Genomic DNA, 10174 nt, shown 5'->3' on the forward strand with positions numbered 1-10174 from the left:
GCTGGTCCTTGAGTAAAACAGGAATTTCGGATCGCCGTAATAAGTGATCTTCCTTCCCTCGGGAATCAGTTCGGTTCCAGGTTTCAAGGATTTTATAGCCTCTGTGGTCTAGTGGTTAGGGCACTGGGAAGGTAATTTACGGATGGCCGAGTACAGCGGGTTCGAATCCCGCATGCAACTGTCACAAAAAAAAAATTATCGGTTTGATGTCGCTGCTACTAGCGAATTACTCTCATATATATATATATATATATATATATATATATATATATATATATATATATATATATATATATATATATATATATATATATATATATCGGTCCCGGACGATTGGTCTAACGACGATTGGTCTAATTCCAATTGGTCCAAAGCGAATTGGTCTAAAACCATCTCGCCCAATAGTACGATTGGTCCAACAACACGATTGGTCTAAAACCAACCGCTTCACCTAAAGGATAGTTTGTGCAAAGTTTCTTTATTCTAACTACCGATTTAACTAAGATTGGTCCAAAGCGAATTGGTCTAAAACCAAATATACGATTCGTCTAACTACCATAGCTAACTACCGCTTCACCTAAAGGATACTTTGTGCAAAATTTCTTTATTCTAACTACCGATTTAACTAAGAGATAGTTTGTGTCGAAGTTCTTTCTTACTTTGTTTTAGAGTATTTGCATTTTGGAGTATTCTCCTAAGCCCTTAGCATGGAGTTTCCTGTGTGTGAAATTGTGTTATCCGAAAGAGGAAAGGAAAAGCTTGCTGCAGATGGTTATCTGTTTACATTGCGCTCAAAAAGGGTTCGAAAGACAAGTGGTAAAGAAACATTTTACTGGCGATGCGAAACAAGATCATGTAAAGGATCTGCCGTAACTCACTGTGAAGATAATTGTCACATTGTAACAAAACAAAGTGATCATACTTGTGGATCTGCGGAAGCCAGTCGAATCGATGTAGTGAAGTGCCGTAATAAAATAAAACAAAGAGCTATTGAAACCAGTGACAAACCATGCCAAATAATTCAAGACGTATATAATATTGCTTATTAAGTTAAATTTTTATATTCTTTTTGTATTTTTAAAGTATATTTTTATGTGTGTCCTAAATAAAAGTCTCTATCATTGTCTTTAAAGTATATTTTTATGTGTGTCTTAAATAAAAGTCTCTGATTTAAATTCTTGTATTTCTATCACTGTCTTTACATCAATTTTAGACTAATCGTCATTACACCAAATAGTATATTGGACGAATCGGTTTTAGACGAATTGTTCTATTAGACCAATTGGCTTTGGACCAATCGGTATTAGACCAATCGTCGTTAGACCAATCGTACCAAACCCATATATATATATACATATATATATATATATATATATATATATATATATATTTATATATACATATATATATATATATATATATATATATATATATATATATATAATGAATAATATATATACATATATATTTATATACCAAAGGCTTTTTCCCTCTTACACGGGAGATAGCCAAAAGACAAAGGCATAGAAACCACTCCCACCCATTCCATCCACTACATACTCCACTCCCCCCTACCCTCTTCCCTCCCTCTTATCTCGGCACCTCCTGGATGACGGGTCATCCCTGTATCTTGTCCACTTGTGTGTGGTAGTAATAATACCAATGACAACAACAACAACAACAACAACAATAATAATAATAATAATAATGAAAATAATAATGAATAATAATACTAATAATAATACTAATAATAATACTAATAATAATAATAACACAACGTAACATTTTTTTTTCAAAAGTTTTGTTTACTGTATTGTTTTTAGATTTTATTAATCCATTTTTCCTGCTGATTTCAAATATGCAATTATTTTTTCTGTATCATCGACCGTTATAGAAATACATATAATTTCAATGTTACCATGTATATTTTGGAATTGTTATGTGGTCTGCTACTAAATGTTTATCTAATTTTCTCTTTCAGATCAATGACTGAACTATTTACCTGTTAAGATGGCTACTAGAGGATGTGAAAATTCTCCTGATACATTTTGCTATGTGTGTGGTTATTATATTGGGAAAAAACAAGTACTACATAAGATCGTGAGAGGTGCTAAAGTGTGGATAGCGTACAGACTCTATTTCGGAATGCCCATGGGTGACCAGGACAAGCCATGGGCACCTCATGTGATATGTGGAAGCTGCCGATCTACTCTAGAAGGATGGCTGAGAGGTACAGGAAGGGCAATGCCTTTTGCCATTCCTAGAATATGGAGAAAGCCGAAGAACCATCACGACGACTGCTACTTTTGTATGATTGATGTGACGAAGTACAGGAAAGTGAAAGAAAGACAAGCTCTGCAGTATCCAGACATACCATCATCTAGAGCACCTATCCCACATGATGATAGCTTACCAGTACCACAACCACCAGAAAATGCAAGTTTATTTTTATCATACTCTCTTTACTTTTAATTAACTTCAATATTAAGTACTTAATATACATTCACTTTCCTAAAGATATATGGAATACTAATGCTATTCGTCTTTGTTGAAGTTGCTATATTTAGTTATTTCTTTCTTTCCAGATGGAAGATGCAATGGAAATTTCATCTGAAGGGTCAGCAGGTAGCAGCAGCCATGAAATGGGAGACGAAGATTTCGCACCAAGAACGACTTCGAAGCCTCACTTTCCAAGTCAGAGTGAGCTAGATGACTTAATCAGAGACTTAGGTCTTACTAAGTCAGGAGCTGAGCTTCTTACATCAAGGATGAAAGAATGGAATCTACTAGGAGAAGACTGCAGGACATCTGTGTACCGGAAACGAAAACGGAAACTGGAAACTGGAAAGAGCGATGACGAAAGTTGAAAGAGAAGCTTGGTGTTCATTTCGTGATGTAGTTCGTGGATTCCTAGGAAATCACAAGGACCCTAATTATAAACAAATAGTGGCAAAGCTTATTGAAAACTTCAGGAAACTTGGTTGTCGTATGTCCTTCAAGATACATTTCTTGCATTCTCACCTAGATTTCTTCCCCGAAAACTTGGGGGCTGTCAGTGAGGAGCATGGCGAGAGATTTCATCAGGATATCGCAACTATGGAAAGAAGATATCAAGGACGATGGATTACTGCTATGATGGGAGATTACATATGGTCACTAGTCAGAAAAGACGAAAGCATGCATTCTAGAAAATCTCGATCGTCAAAGCACTTCTAATCATTAGAAGAGTCATCAAAACACTTGCAGTGCAAAGTTGTGTTGTTTATTTTGTTCTTACTAATATTGTAGCTCTTAAATACACTTCATATTATGAAAAAAATACTAGATGTTGTATAATTATCCTTAGAATGCTAAAGTAGATTGAATCAATTAACTACTGTAGAGAAAGGTTGCGTATATAACAATAAAATATAAAATCAAGAATAAATAAAGAAATATCGATGTTACGTCAAAACTAATGAAATATTTGGATTCAGTGACACGAATTACATATGTAAACATGAAAAAATACAAATAAACAAAACATGTGTTACATTGTGTAATAATTATAATTATAATAATAATAATAATAATAATAATAATAATAATAATAATAATAATAATAATAATAATAATAATAATAATAATAATAATAATAATAATAATAATAATAATAATAATAATAATAATAATAATAATAATAATAATAATAATAATAATAATAATAATAATAATAATAATAATAATAATAATAATAATAATAATAATAACAATAATAATAATAATAATAATAATAATAATGATTATAATTCATACATATATAATGATACTTATACTACTACTACTATTCTACTGTCATTCTTTGTTACACTATCAATCTGTGTCGTGAGGAAGCTTGTGCTCAGGAGTGGTCTTGCCCCGCGGAAGAGGAAGGAAGTTGGGGGAAGAAGATTTTTATTTTTGGGCTCAGAAGAAAGCTCTCCCTCCTGGGGATAAGACGCCACCGAAGAACGTCCCTTCGATGAATGGCTTGGCAAGCCATGCAGTGACTGGCGCTCCCCCGAACTCTTGCGGACAAAGACTCAAAGTCCCTTCAACACGACGCCATGGCCCGGGCACCCGACAAGTCTTTGTCAAGACCTTTATGGACATTGAAGACCTTCCGGGCTTTTTCAAACGGGCTAAGAAAAAGGGCCAAAAGGTCATTGAAGAGACCATACGGTCCTCCAGGAGAAAATCATGGGCTTTTTCCAACAGGCTTCCGACGTACGAGCCAAAGTTGATGTCAAAATGTCATTACAAAGACCTTATAGGCTCTGAAGATTCATTATGGGCTTTTTTGAATGGGCTTAGTAAATGGACAGACTTGGTGCGAAAAAAGACATTGAAGTCTTGATATGCAAGTTTTTTGGGCTTTATGATTGGGCTTCATAATAAGATGATATAATTGGGCAAACCACAAGGAAAACGATCACGAAAAACGATCTTTTGTTCTTTGGAAAGAAATTTCGGACTTTTCGAATAAGCCTCGCGAGGCTGGAGCATTTTCACTTGGGCTAAAAGAAGCTTTTAGTTGCAGGCCAGCAGGAGCCATAAGACAACAAATCGACACAAGTTACTTGGGCGTCGTTGGGCTAGCCCTCAGCTGAATAAAATCCTTTGGTTTTATATTAGACAAAATTCCTACATTGTTATTAGTTCAGTGACATTGGCAGTATTCTTTATCAGGTGAAATACTCAGCGTGTATTTCACCTTAGTACCAAAGTCTGATGGAACTATGCGCCCAGTTATTGATTACAGGGAATTGAATAAGCACACCATTCGTGATAGGTTACCATTACCCATTATCGGTGACATTTTGAGAAGTTTGGGAACTGAGAATAGATATTTTAGTACTATAGATATCAAATCAGCTTTTTGGCAAATAGAATTGCATGAAGATTCAAGAGAGTTTACAGCATTTTCTACTACAACAGGACATTATGAGTTCAAGAGAATGCCATTTGGGTTATGTAATAGTCCATTAACTTACATGAGATTAATGAATACTATTCTAGATGGATTGTTAGGAAACACTGACAGTGTATTTCTAGATGACATTTTAATAGTTTCTCAGACTGCCGTGGAGCACTTTAAGAAATTGGATTTGATATTCTCAAGACTAGGAGAAGCAGGGTTAAAAGTAAAACTTGAAAAATGTAAGTTCTTGCAAGACAGTGTCATTTACTTAGGACATAAGATAGACAGACACGGACTTAGTACAGTAAATTCAAAGGTTGACGCTGTCAAGAATTTTCCAGTTCCGACCAATGTAGACAAGGTTAGGAGCTTTTTGGGATTAACAAGATATTATAGAAAATTCATTCAAAGTTATGCTGACATTGCTAATCCACTAAGTTCATTGTTAAGAAAGGACTCAAAGTTCATATGGGGACCTGCACAACAGCAAGCTTTTGACAAGTTGAAAGAGAAACTCACGAGTTCACCTATTCTAATTTTTCCTTCTCCCTGTAGCCCCACGGGGCATATATCCTAAAAACAAAAGTGAAGGCATAAGGGGTGCCGGAGGGCCTCGGACCAGCACCCTAAGGTTTGGGTCTTTTAATGTGCGTGGATGTGGTACAGATGAGAGTAAAAGGGAAGAGATAGGTAGTATGTTTGTGAGAAGAAAGGTGGATGTGTTGGCTTTGAGTGAAACTAAGTTGAAAGGGAAGGGTGAGTGTAAGTTTGGGAGTGTAAGTGGGAGGTTATCAGGAGTGAAGAGAGGGCGAGGGAGGGAAGGGGTGGCTATTCTAGTAAGTGAGGAGATAGGTAAACAGGTAGTGGAGTGGAAGGAGGTTTCCTCAAGGATAATGTGGATGAAGGTGAAACTGGGAAAGGAGATGTGGGTCTTTGTAAGTGCATATGGGCCTGGCAGTGAGAAGAGCGTGGAAGAAAGGGAGGCCTTTTGGATAGATTTAAATGAGTGCATAGAGGGTTTAGGAAGAAATGTCAATGTAATAGTACTGGGAGACCTTACTGCTAGGGTGGGATATGGTCCAATCGATGGAGTGGTTGGGAAGTGTGGAGTTCCAGGAAAGAATCGTAGTGGAGAGTTGATGGTGGAAATGTGTCTAGAAAGAGAGTTGATGATAGCAAATACAGTGTTTCGGAAGAAAGTCAAGCATAAGTACACATGGGAGAGGGTGGTGGAGGGAAGGGTGGTAGATAGAGCGCTAATGGATTATGTAGTGGTAAATAGGATTATGATAGGAAGAGTTAAGGATGTACATGTGCTAAGGGGAGAGGGTGGGGGAATATCAGATCATTTTTTGGTGGAAGGTAAGCTGAGAGTGGAGGATAGATGGAGAAAGAGGAAAGGGACAAAAGGTAGGGAGGTTCTTAGAGTGAACTCCTTGAATGAAAAGGAAAAGGAGAAGGAGTACGAAAAGAAGCTGAAGGAGGAGTGGGAGGGAGTAAAGGATGGAGCAGAGATGGGGGTGGAGGAGGAATGGGGATGGTTCAAGGAGGGAGTCTTAAAGTGTGCAAGGATGGTGTGTGGAACAAGAAGGACAGGGGGAAATAGAAGAAAGGGTAGTGAATGGTGGGATGAGGAAACAAAGAAGGTTGTAGAAGAGAAGAAGCGAGCATTCACAGATTGGTTACAAAAGAGGACGGGGGAGTCATATGAGACGTACAAAGAAAAGAAAAGAGAAGTAAAGCAAAAGGTAAAGGAGGCAAAGAGGAGAGCAGATGTGAAATGGGGTAGGAGTATGACAGAAAATTTTGAAAGTAATAAAAAGATGTTTTGGAAAGAAATTAAGAGAGGAAGAGGAGGCGAATCAAGTAGGGAAGAAAAGGTAAAAGGTGCAGATGGAGAGATGATAATGGAAGAGATGGCAGTAAGGGGAAGATGGGCAGAATATTTTAGGGAGTTGCTAAATGTCAAGGAGGATAGGGAAGGAAAGATAGCTGCAGTGGGAAATGCAAAGAAAATGAGAGTGATGAGTGAGGAGAATGGAGGAGAAATAAGGAAGGATGAGGTGAAGGCAGTTGTAAAGATGATGAAAGCAGGTAAGGCACCTGGTCTGGATGGATGCCATGCAGAATGTCTGAAAAAGGGAGGTTCAGTGATGGTGGACTGGTTGGTGAGGTTATTGAATGTTTGCTGGAGAGAGGGTAGAGTACCGGAGGACTGGAGAAGTGCCTGTATAGTTCCTCTTTACAAGGGAAAAGGGGACAAGTGTGAATGTAGTAGTTTCAGAGGGATTAGCCTGTTAAGTGTAGTAGGGAAGGCTTATGGGAGGATCTTAATTGAGAGGATTAGGAGAGGAACAGAAGGAGTAATTGGTGAGGAACAGTGTGGATTTAGGACAGGTAGAGGTTGTGTAGATCAGATCTTTGTGGTAAGACAGATATGTGAGAAAGCTATAGGAAAGGGGAAGGATGTTTTTTGGGCTTTTATGGATCTGGAAAAGGCTTATGATAGGGTAGACAGAAAGGCACTGTGGGAGGTTATGCAGATTTATGGGATAGGAGGAAAGCTTTTGGGAGCTGTCAAGAGTTTTTATGAGAGTAGTAGAGCTTGTGTCAGGATTAGAAATGGAGAAAGTGAGTGGTTTGAAGTAAAGGTGGGACTTCGTCAAGGATGCGTTATGTCGCCCTGGCTGTTCAACTTATACATGGATGGGGTGGTGTGAGAGGTGAATGCTTGGGTAGTGGGTCAGGGATTGGAGATGGTTAAAGAAAATGGAGAAAAGTGGGAGGTGAGCCAGCTGTTGTTTGCGGACGACACTGCGCTTGTGGCAGGGTCGGAGGAGGGATTGAGGAAGCTGGTGGCAGAGTTTGGGAGAGTATGTGATAGAAGAAAGCTAAAGATAAATGTGGGTAAAAGTAAGGTGATGAGATGTACAAGGGGTGAAAGTGGCAGTAGACTGGAAGTGAACATTAAGGGAGAGCGACTGGAGGAAGTGGATAGTTTTAGATACTTGGGTGCAAGTGTAGCAGGAAAAGGTGGAGTGAAGGTGGAGGTAGAATGTAGATTGAGAGAAGCGAGTAAATGCCTTGGTGGATTAAAGAGTGTAATGAGGAATAGACATTTAGGAATGGATGCGAAGAGGAGACTGTATGAAGGAGTGATTGTGCCAACAGCACTGTATGGGGCAGAAACGTGGAACATAAGAGAAGAAGAGAGAAGGAGTTTGAATGTGTTTGAGATGAGGTGTCTGAGAAGTATGGTGGGGGTTACTAGGCTGGATAGAGTGAGAAATGAGGAGGTGAGGAGGAGAACAGGGGTGAAAAAGGAGCTGGGAGATAGGGTTGATGAAAGAATATTAGGATGGTTTGGACACATGGAATGAATGAGTGAAGAAAGACTAGTAAAAGAGGTATGGAAGGCAGATGTGGAGGGAGTGAACATGAGGGGACGTCCTAGGATGAGGTGGATGGATGGGGTGAAGGGGGCTTTGGGGAAGAGGGGAATGACTGTTGAGGAAGGAAGGGAGAGGACGGAAGACAGAGGTGAGTGGAGAATGGTTGTATATGGATGATGTTGTGATTGCATGAGGAGAAATGGGCAGGGGGGTGGGTGGTGGGGTAGTATGTGTGAGTAAATTTTGACGCAGCCCGAAGGGATTTCTCCCCGTCCTCTCCTTATATGCAAGGGGGGACGGAGAGGGGGGGTCGCCGATTAAATGAAGCGGCCTTGCTGTGGATGTGCTGTGTCTTGCGACACTGCTTCTGACCCAGGGCGGTGGGCAAGGTGCAGGGATGACCCGTCATCCAGGAGGTGCTCAGATGAGAAGGAGGGTGGGAGGGGTGTGGAGTGTATTAGGGATGAAATGGGTGGGAGTGTTTTTATGCCTTTCCCTTTTTGGATACCTCCCTTGAAAGGGGGAAAGAGCCTTGGTATATGTATGTATATATATATATATATATATATATATATATATATATATATATATATATATATATATTTATATGCAGAAAAACAATAGGAACATAACAGAAAGGAGAACGAGCGCTTTCGTCTATCCTATATACGAAAGCGCTCGGTCACGCGCTCAAGTGATTTCTGCATAAATATATATATATATATATATATATATATATATATATGTATATATATATATATATATATATATATATATATATATATATACATACATCATTTTATTCTAATCTTATTAATTTATTCATTTATTTATTTATTTCTATTTTCTGCTTGTGCGATAACAACGGGTGCTCAATGTGTTCTCTCAGGTTCCCCCATACTTATACACTGCTGTTCATTAACCTCAGGAGACTGAATTTAACTCAAATAGTCGTGTTGCATCCAATAACTCTTACCAGGTTTACGCCTGTGGATCACACTGGGAGACTCTGGTCCACTGGGGGAGTTTATTATGGTCCACGCTTTGTGACCCACCAGTGATCAACCTCACCATTGATCAACCTCACCTCTCGAATATACTGTGGCAGTCTTGGTCTCACTAGCATAACTACCCCGTGCCTTCTCCCTCTCTCTTCTCTTCCACACTACAACAAGGTATACCATCCCCCAAGATCTCTTCCTCCATCTTTTCCCCAGCGTCTTGTCTCTGCCATCCCTATGAACTCCATCTTTCCTTCCTTCATCATCTCCAAGATTTCTTCTTCCTTGTCTCTATATGTTGCGATGTTGATCATTGAAAGTCTTAGTTTGTGGAGCGTCTTGTGACAATTTCCTTTACGCTTCCGACTTCGTTTACCAAAGTGCCGTCTGGATTCCGAGGCTGGTGGTCGTCGTGGAGTTTCACGAACAAAAGAATTTTGACACCGCCGGCTAGCTAGCTGGATTCTGGATTCTGGATTCCAAGGAAAGACCACCTCGCTTGCGCGGGATCGGGTTTTGTGGGAGGGGAAGAATGTCTGCAGGAAAATGAAAAGATAGTAGCGTATAAAAGAGGGCTATTGCCACCGGGCGATTTGCGAGCGATTAGGGGCTTGTTGGTGGTCGTGACTCGGGAGAACTGGGCTAGGAGCTTGGACGGCGGCGTCAATGCCGGGAGGAAGAGCAGATTATATCACCAACGAAAGATTGGAAAATGGTAGGAGACGTAGTAGGAGAGAAAGGGGGAAAAACGGAAAAATCTTTAGTGGGAGGTAAACTGAAATGAGAAGATGTAGTATAAGAGAAAGTTAGAAAGGAAACGAATTTTAGTCGAAGAAAAAGGA

This window comes from Oratosquilla oratoria, unplaced genomic scaffold (assembly GCF_046742065.1).
Source record: "Oratosquilla oratoria isolate Oo_2021 unplaced genomic scaffold, ASM4674206v1 SCAFFOLD326, whole genome shotgun sequence".
In the NCBI taxonomy this organism is placed as follows: domain Eukaryota; kingdom Metazoa; phylum Arthropoda; class Malacostraca; order Stomatopoda; family Squillidae; genus Oratosquilla; species Oratosquilla oratoria.